The sequence below is a fragment of the Condylostylus longicornis genome, unplaced genomic scaffold (assembly GCF_029603195.1).
Source record: "Condylostylus longicornis isolate FDR11 unplaced genomic scaffold, ASM2960319v2 ptg000135l, whole genome shotgun sequence".
Lineage (NCBI taxonomy): Eukaryota > Metazoa > Arthropoda > Insecta > Diptera > Dolichopodidae > Condylostylus > Condylostylus longicornis.
In genome coordinates this window covers 11664321-11675205 of record NW_026578103.1, presented here as the reverse complement: position 1 = coordinate 11675205, position 10885 = coordinate 11664321, and positions in this window count along the sequence as shown.

Here is a 10885-nt window from a genome sequence, read left to right as displayed (position 1 = left end):
CAATAATTGAAAATAGTACGAGTATTGTGACTTCAAAAATCCATTAATATTAGCAATAAAATTACAACCTATATATGCTGAGTTGTGTGTTAATATCAACTTTGATTTTGGAGTCAAAATGTTTTTAATCAGTAGACACACAAAATATGGACTTTTAAGCAATTTTTAAGGTGTATGAACCATGAAATAAATGAAAAATGAACTGCACTTAAAATATAAGGTCTCCAAATTATATAAAACATGTTAAGTGACCGTTTGGAATCTAAATCTCTTAGAAGTGTCTCAGTTTTTGAATATGTAGCAAAAAATATTAATCCTAGCGATCCTGCACAACAGAAAACTTAATAAAAAGAAGGCTCTTTTCGCCTTATTTTCAGCATAATGCTGAAAAAAATATTATTCCTAGCGATCCTGCACAACAGAATACTTAATAAGAAGAATGTTCTTTTCTTCTTTTTAAAGTCTTCGTAGACAAAACAGTTGGAACAAAAAAAAAATGGTCTAATGAAATCATAAACTATTTGGCAGCAAAATGAAAAATTGATTTGTGAGAGAATTTCATATAATGCCCTTGATTCCCCAACCAAAACAAAACATTTCAACAAAATATGTTTCGCTACTAAAATATCAAAATCAATTGTCTCAAAATATTTAAAAGTGAACCGCGAAAAAGATAAAATATGTTAAATTTTTTACTCTTAAATATTTTTTTTTAACAAACAAAGTGAAAAATTCTTCTTTCCGAAAATAAACACCAAATTGTACACCAAAACGCATAATTAGACACTTATTCTGATAAAAGGGAAACGTAGATTACAACCAATAAATTGCTATACGATATAACAAACACACACACAAGTGTATACTAACTGATAAAATAACAATAGCATTCACAAATAACAAACAATCATTTAAATTAAAAATTTAATATTTTCATGTAGTGTTGTGGGTGCATAACATGCATATTAAATTAGGAGAAAAGCTGTAGTATAATAATATGCACATACAAGCATATATTATTATATTATTTATGCACATAAAATGTATAAAGTTAGTAAGAATAAGAAAATGAAATTACTGAACTAAATTTAGTCGTATTGTTATACTAATTAACAAACCGCATACCTGACATTTTAATTTATAAGTTATATGAATAAGTGTTACTAATGGTTTTTGTTCTATACTAATAAACATAAAATGAATATTTGCATGATAAATAAGTGCATTGTTTTTTTCTAACCTGTATAATGTTAAAAATTTATGAACTATTGGAATTTTTTCACTTTAAAATTGATTGAAATAATTTTCAATTTACATGGGTTTTTACGTACGTATATAATTTTTAATTGAAAATTAGAAGAATCGAACAATGCAGTATAATAACTTTTAAGGCATAAAAACTCAATTCACTAAATACATCTAATTATATTTTGGTTGATTTGGTGTCTTTAAGAAAGTATACAAACGTAAATATACTTCTTATTTGCATTTCGAACAGTTTAAAGATACTACAATAAAAATATCTTACTTTAAGCAAATAATATAACGCACAGGAAGGCTTTACATATACCCGAAATTCAAATGATGCGAAATATTAAAGTGATCTAATTAGAAAATTATTTGAATTATACAATATCAAAGTTGGTATAATTTTCTTAAACATTGAACCGCTCTAAGCAATTATACTTAAAACAATAATTCCAATATATTTATTGTACTCTCAAGTACTAGATCTATGATATAATTTGTATAATAATTTTTTTCGGCATATTTCTTTGTTAATTTCATTAATTTGTTTATTTATTTTATACTATATCTGTCAAGTAGTACATATATTTGGCTGTTTATATGACACTTCCCTCTAAATGCAAATATTTACACAAATCCAAAAATTTTTCCATCTACACTTTTTTAACACGTTATTGCTCTAGGAATCTAGAAGGTCCTAAAAATTTAATTTGTTAACAATTTATCGCAAATATTTTTGAAAATTTACAACAGCATAGATAAATTAATTAATTTCTTCTAGCCCGAAACTCGGTATAAAATTAAATCTGTCCTAGACAAAGCGATCAGTGAAAAATGTTCAATTTTCAACAAATTATTTTATTGAAACTATAAGCGTTTTCAACTTTATATAAGTGAAGGATTAACTAAAATCTTTTTATCACGAAATGTAATTTTTTAATCTTAGTTAACCTAACAAGGTGTTTAATTCGACAACTATTAATTTATGATTTCATCCTAAATGTATGCAATATAAGAACTCATCTTGATATTCAGGGAATTATGAACACAATTTTAAATTTTTTAAATTTAGTTTGATTTCAAAAAATTTTTAACCAAAATATTAAAAATCAAATGTTACATTTCATAAATTAGTGAATTTCCTGAACAGTTTTTAGCTTAACATTCTATATATTCCAATTCCAATTCATATTATTCACCAATATACATACATTCTTATATGAATATATTTATTATAAATGCACAAAACTTATAACTAAAATTATTAAAAATGAAAATTATTATTCTTGACCAGAGTACATGCTCGAAGATAATATTTAATACGAATAAGTATATAACATCTTCTAATCAGTTTACAACTCATACATTTTCAAATAAAACACATAAATATATACAAAATATTATATGTAAGTATTATTAATCCACTTAAAATACAATTTGTATATTGAGAATAATTTTGCACGTAGCCAATTTTCATGTCATTTCCTTATAACATTTGCAATATTCTCTTTTATAATAATATGGTATTAAAAGAAAAAACCACACATTATCATATTATAACAATTACCCTATAGGGTTTTTTTTTTTATAACGTTAATAACATAAAATAATATATAATCACCCATATACATGCATATACACAAATTTATAATATTAAAAATCGAATCGTTTGTTGGTTAATGGAAAGAAAAACCAAGTTATGTGCAATTATTTGAAATGCTGTCTGCGTAATGGTGCGTTTTACTCGAATGATTTTTAATTTACAAAAAAAAATAATTTTTTCTTATTACTTATATTTAAAAAAAGAAATAATAATAAAAAAAATTATATGCATATTATATTAAGTAAGTATATATATAAGTACAAATAATTGTATGTATTTAGGTTTTCAATTTAAGTACACATCAAGTAAGTACATAATTTTACGAGTACACCTAATTTAAAAATTAAACTAGATTTTGTAAATAAATTTACCCATGTATATTAACAAGAAAATTTTGTAATTTCTTACGGAATTCAGTAGTTTAATGTGCTTCTATAATATATACATATATACATTTATATACATACTAATTTTTATAGTGCAGATGAAAGTTAGAAAAAATGGAAATGGAAATGAAAATTTTAATTTGTTCGGCAAAGTGACCCAAATATTATTAATCCAGAATAGCTGATAATGGAACTAGATACGTTTAGTATAATAATAAAATCGTTTGAACTCTATAAAATTGCCAAACCGCAGTCAAATGTATATAATTTTAAAGTATTTCTTACACAATCATAGAAAGAAAAGGTTTAGCTAAGAATTTTTGCATAATTTCGATCATTTTACATATTGTTCACTACATATACTATTAAAAATTAAACATATTATGTATCTTATTATCTGAAAGGGGTACAGCCAACGAAATCGGGCTGCTAGTTGATAAACATACGTTTGGTTTGGAGTTCAGTTTGCATCTATCACGCCGCAAATGTCAGCACACAAAAAATAATAATTTTTTCTATAATCCCTGGGAAAAACGGGCTTCTAACGAGAATGTAATTCTGCCTTCATGTAGTGGTAGTTAGATTGAAAATAAAGAATACAGAATGCACTTCGCACAATAGTATACTAATCGAAGAATCGGATAATGTACCTGCTGTGTACTTCGACTAATCAACCAATCATGTTTAATTCTGAATTGTTTTTTAAATTAAAAAATAATTAAAATTTTTCAAACTAAAAATTAATTAGTTTTAAATTTCATATTAAATATGTTCGTAAAACTGAGAAAATATTGGGCAACTCACCGCAATAAAACTAGATTCAAAAATTTTATTGTACAATTAATTAAATACAAAACAAATCTAAATTGAACACTTACAAGTCTTAGGTACTTTTAATTATAAACAATAGATTTTATTACAAAATATTTTTTTATTAATCCAAGCACTTTGTTTCGATCAAAACTTGTAAGAAATTAAAATTTTGCAACCATCGCTTTTAATCACTTCTAAATTAAAGTTTTAATAAAAATACATAATTTTACAATTTTTAAGAACTTTAAAATAACAATTTACACGTTCTATTCGAAGAAGAATTAATTTTAAAGTAAAGAAATAAATTTTTTTTGTTAAAGTCAACAATATACAAAAATATATTTTTAAATTTAAAATTTTAAAAATTTTTGTATAATAAATTTATATTTATGTATATTTTATTTTATTTACCTATTGTAATAGCTATCGTAAATAAATCCAATAATTTAATATTATCTTTTTATTTATGGCAAAAAGGTTAACATATTCCATAACTTACTTATGATCTTAATGCGGAAAATATAATATCCAAACCAAAAAAACCCAGCAAGAAAAAAAAAACAACAAACCCGGAAAAAATGCAAACTATAGAGATTCGAATGTGTATAGAATATCGTATATTATAGGGTATATCAAATCAGGTTGGATGCTAGTGAACTTACAACAAAATTTCCAATTTATTGTAAATATTTAAAAACACAAATTTTCTCTGATAATTGTGTCACTAATTGAAATTCTTATATCCAGGTACTACTGTTAAGTTTTACGGTAAAACTACAGTGTAGCTTTCTAAAGACCAGTAAGAATTTCGAACTTCCTTTATTTCTGTTTTGCCAAAATTTTATTCTTACTAAATTTATGAGCGTGTTCTACATTACAAAATGAATAACAAATTTCGGTGTCATTTTAAAAATTTACATTTATAATGGAAAAAAAAAGTAAAACAAAAAATCCTTGAAGAATTTCATAAAATTCAATTTTTTTAATTTTTATTGTTTTCATTTTATTCGTATATTGCATAAAATATTCAAGATCGTAAAAAAATCCTTCGCTTTTCCTTTTTCATTTTGTTTTTTGTTTTTTTTTTCTCTCTATATTTTTATTACACCTATTCGATAGCTTTTGTTTGCTTATTTTTCAGTTTTGTACTTTTTGTCAAAATAGTTATCATAACTTCCAATTCAAAAAGGATTCTTTTTATTTATATACGTGTAAAAAGGAGTACAAGTACAGTGTGTTAAATAAATTCAACATGGATTCATAGCATTTTTGGTAGTGAAATATTTTAAGAGGGTAAAAAAGGTTAAAATATATAAAATTTTTAAAAATCTCATACAATCTATTTTAGTTTTGAAGGTCAATTGAAATTTGAACGTAAAGAAACGTTTCACGTTTTTGGCTTCCATTTTTTTCATTTTAATACAACGCAACATAAATTGTTTGTAGTTCGCGCCAATTAAATTACCCCAAGTCTTTTACATATTTTCAACTGTTCTTCGAATAGTATTGTGCTGCTCTATCTTAAGTACATTGTATAGAATACTTAAAATATTTTAAATAAATTGTTTTCACTTCGTGAATGAAACCAACTAGCTATTTCTAAAATCTATTTAAACTATTTCAAGAAATATTTATAATCATACTGTATTTGTTTATAAACGCATATTGTCTACATATAAATAATACTTACGTATACATATACAAGGAATACGTATTCATATACAAGGAACTTTTGTCACATAACTTTTATATCTTTTGAGGATATTTTTAATAAAATAAGTTGTTAAAATAACAAAAGGTTACATTTAAAAAAAATCCTTTTATCCTTTTATATACGTAATATGTACATACTGTCTCCTAGATGGTGTTTTAATGCTTATCCTGCATATAATCACATACACACAAACACAGGTTTCATGTTTCTTAATGTATAAACAAAAGTGTATTCTCATATGTTAAAAACAATAACCGTATAAAATAATAATAACTTGTATAAAAGTTATGAAATGAATTTTTAACATAAAATTCAAGAAAAAAAATAAAACAAAACAAAAAATATGTTTTTATAAAAGTACAAATAAAATGTTTTTGAACCAAATGCTCCAAATGTACAAGATATTCAAAAAATCATTTAAATTCAAAATAAAAAAAAAATTGTATTTTATTTAAAATAATAAAAAAAGAGCAGTCAAAAGAACAATTCATCAAAATTTTATGATTATTTTTTTTTATTTTGAATAAATTTTCAGAATATTATCGTTCTTATCGCACTTACTTTTCATAATTACACAAGCATACCTATACAATGTATTCAATTTATCTAAGAAAATTTGATCCAAAATAGCCTCAATTTAATTATTGAAATGAGATTGAATTTTTATTAAAAAAAAATTTAAAATTTCACAAATAAAATCTAGGATTTTTATAAAATACTACATTTTCAAATGTAGATACATTTCGAGCTCGATACGTGAAATTCTCAGGAACAGAAGTGCGTTTTCCTCTAAATATGAAGAAATATTTTACTTTTGTATTTATTTCCCTAACGAACCCTTACCCAGTTTCAGCGACACCAGTCATTGCAAACCAAACAATGGTCGAATATAGTACCTAAGCAATCTTGTTCAATAAAATAAGAAAATTCCAGTTCAAAAATATAAGATTAAATTAATTGTTATTTTCTTTGGCTAGTGGTTCATATATGTATAGAGTTTAATCTGGTTTAAATCCCTCACATTTACATTCACCAGGTCCATAACTCGCAAAAAGAATTACGGCCCAAGGAACCTGGGCCGGGATCTCTGCATGCCAAAGCTGGGCATGAGCACAGAAAATGAGCCACCATCTCCTCCTCCTCCTCGTTACAGCAACTCTTGCAGAGATCCCATTAATGAGGTTCCCTATCCTCCTGGCGCGTTCGCCAACCAGACAGTGCCCTATGACAGCTCCGATGTCACGCCGAGGGGGAGACACCACATCCACCACGCGATGCAGTTTTAGTTTAAACTTAATTTGTTTGGTCCGGCATTAAATTTCATTTTCCCACTTTTAAATTGTTCCATTGCTGAATTACATAGCAACAGGCTGTACGTGCTCAGGGACATCCCCAAGTGAATCGTTTTCAGAAATAGGACCCCAAGAGTCATCATTTGCCTCGCGAGAAATCTCGTTAAGAAATTATCTCCAATAAAATCCTAAATTTATAGCTTTGAAAGTTTTCTATTCAAACATTTAATTTATATATAAAATTCATACTTAAGCACATATTATGCAGTTATACATATGCTTGTTTAATTTACATTAGATCCTACAAAAAGTAAAATTATTTTTACTTTCTTACAATAGATGTACACACATATGTTCTTCTGAATCTAAAAACCATTACCATATGGTTTGAATCAATGAAAGAAAAACTTTTAAATAAATCAATTTTTTTCTTCCCTCAAAATTCAACCAAATGTTTAAACAACATAATATTATGTAAACTAGATTTTAACTTATAAATTTTATAGAAAAATATGCAACCTTGGTGCTTATGGTACAATAAATATGCAACTTATTATATGGTACAATAAATCTAATTCTTCATTTGAAAAGAGAATCTTAAGGCACAAAAATAATGTATGAGAATGGTTAGGAATTAAAAGTATATATTATGTTGTGTATAAGTTCTCGGCTCTTTAAATCTAAATTTTTGTTTATTAATTTTTATCTAATAACAATTTAAAATGACCTGTAAAGCTCGACAATTGGTTTATGACGTTTTTGGAAAATTTTCAAACACGAAATCTACAAAACATTAAAATGACTTTCTCTCAACTCAAGCATATAACTATGCTCTCAACTCATGCAAATCGAATCTTGAGATTCAGACACAAATGCTACTGAAAATTTGTAAAATTGTGTGAAAAATAAGATCTGGATAGCCTAACCAACAAAACTACGAACTCTTCAAATTTCTTTAATTGATTTTTAATTAGATTGCAGTGAGAACAACAGTATTTTATAGTCGATTTATACGTTTTGTATTTTCCTTTGATCAAAAAGTTTACAATCCTGGTTACACAGAATCTTTGGCTTGACAAGAATTATTTTTGTCTTATTAATAAAAATTGGAAGTGTAAATAATTAAAACATAAGTATTTAAGCATATGTGCCTACACAAGTACATAAAACATTTAAAATCAATATCTTAGTAAAAATAAACAAACAATTTTTTATGATGATTGTATTAAGGACACTACTATTTTATATAGCTAATTTGATACCATAAAAAATTTCATAAACTTTCCGTTTTTGAAAAAAAGAAAAATAAATTTATCTTAGAGCTGAGACTTGCAAAAATATATTATGTCCAATACGATAAAATAATAAGAATAATAACCTTTAGTTTTAAAAATTGAAATACCCTCAAAACAAAGTTTATATTTTCGATCTACCCCCATTTCACTTTATTTTACCCCTTTATCCTTCTTTAATAATTTATTGACTTTTTGATTTAAGTATAAATTTTAATCTGATTTTGGGTTTAAATAGTTTTGACAGGACAATATCTTATATTTAATATCAGTAATATAAAAAAAATTATTCATTTTTCTTGTGTGTATGTGTGTGGTGTTTTACGAGTATTTATTATACAAGTTATAAAAATAAATATTGGATCAGCAGAAAAAAAAAGAGTTAAAAACTTCAATGAATTATTGAATTTTTTTTTTTGTTATTTTACTATCATAACTTAAGTAAAATAAAACACAGTTTGTATGTGAGTTATAAAATTATTATGAATAGTTTACGTTCATTGTTAATATTGAAGTTGCAATTTAATAAATTTTTATAAGAGAAGTTTATGAGGAATTTATTTTCAATATCGAACGGATGAAAATTGCATATACTTATGTATATACACAATTACCATAGGGTATACACACATATACACATTGCTATACAGGATACATTTCAAAATATATGACGATTATAGATCACTGTAACTTTTATAATAATAAATTAGTTAAACTTAAAAAAAAATTAAATTGTGCTATAATATAAAAATATTTTATAAGTTTGAATTTTATTTTCGTAAATTTTAATTAAATATAAACCTTTAAATTCATATTCATGTAGTTAATTTCGAAAAATGTTTTGTATTTCAAATATTCATTAAAAAAAAATTATTAAAATTTTAATCATACCCCTTAAGAAATTCTAAGAAATTATTAGAAAAATTCTATGAAAATTATTAAAAAGGACCCAAAAAATTTCAAAATATAGAAATTCGTAAAATTCCATTGGAGTTGGCAACATTTACATAATTTTTACTCAGAAAAATGCAAAAATATGCCAAAATACTTAATGTCGAAAAAGAAATCAATTAATGACATTTCGTTATTCATAAAGACAATCCTAGAATTCAGACAGATAGTCAGACAGATATTTTAAAGTATTTAGAATGATTATTTTATTCTCGGAAAATATGTTTCTTTGAAAATTCGAACACAATTCCATATAATACTCGTATTTCTTTCTCACTTAAGCGTAGAAAAACAAAATTTTAAATAGTGTTTCAGTGGATTTTGTATAATATAAGTCAGTTTTTTTATAGGTAACCATACTATAGTTGAATTTATGATTGAATGAAATTCCATAATTTTTTTTATTTTAACATACATAGACCGGTCGCATTGCATATATGCAGCTACCATTCACATTACGGAATACAAATATTTTTTCACATCAAATTTTATATGTTGTACTATCATAATGTCAAACAACTTAACCTTAACAAGGTGCCAACCTATATCTAGATGTATTTCAATGATATCAACTAACAAACCTTTTCAAAAAATCGGACTCCCAAAGACATTTTTAAAAATATATTTTATTATTTAAAATTAAATTATACATACTTAAAAGATTTACACCCTTTTAGTTTACAACTCTATTTCTAATTAATTTACAATGGGAGCAAATTTGTTAGTGTGTATGCAAATATCTCTAAAATAAAAATTATCGATTACATGGTGACCCCAAATTAAATTATCACCATATTAAAAATGTATTAAAAATTTTCCCTCGTACTCTTTACATATTTAAATTTGCTCTTTTCAATATTTTTAAATGTTGTTAAAACTGGTAAAATATTCACGTATCTTGACATACATAACATAATCCGTAAGTAGGTGCACTGAACATTTTTACTCTTACACATAATATTTAATATGAAAATATAAAAAAAAAAATTAAGTAAATCTTGTTATAATAATCATCATCATCACTATTACAATCATTATTAAGAATTGATAATCGTGCTTGCATTGCATTGCAACTTTATTACGAAAATTTATACAGGAACAAAAACGCAAAAAAAAATTTTTTTTTTACTACCTTTATTTTTTTCTTTGATTATTATCGCTTAATCTTCGATAAAAATTGTGGTAATATATAAATTTATCCAAAACTATGATCATATGACTAAAAAAAAATTTTTTTGAAAAATAAATTTTCAATTATACTTCAATTTTATGTACATTACAGCATCTTATATATTAAATATGGGTATGCTTATTGAATACATAACTATTATTATAACAAGCTCATATAGGTATGAAAACAAAATGCATCACATAATAAAAACACTTTTAACATTATATTTATGTAGACATGAACGAACGAACGAATGAACACTTTTAACATTAACCTCTTCCGTATACGCAATTTTCACTACATAATAACAAACGAGCTATATGTATGTAATTTAATATAAAAAGTATGCCCCCTTTTTCATACAATTGTACAATATTATAACAAGCCTGACCAACAAATTAAATACATAAAAATA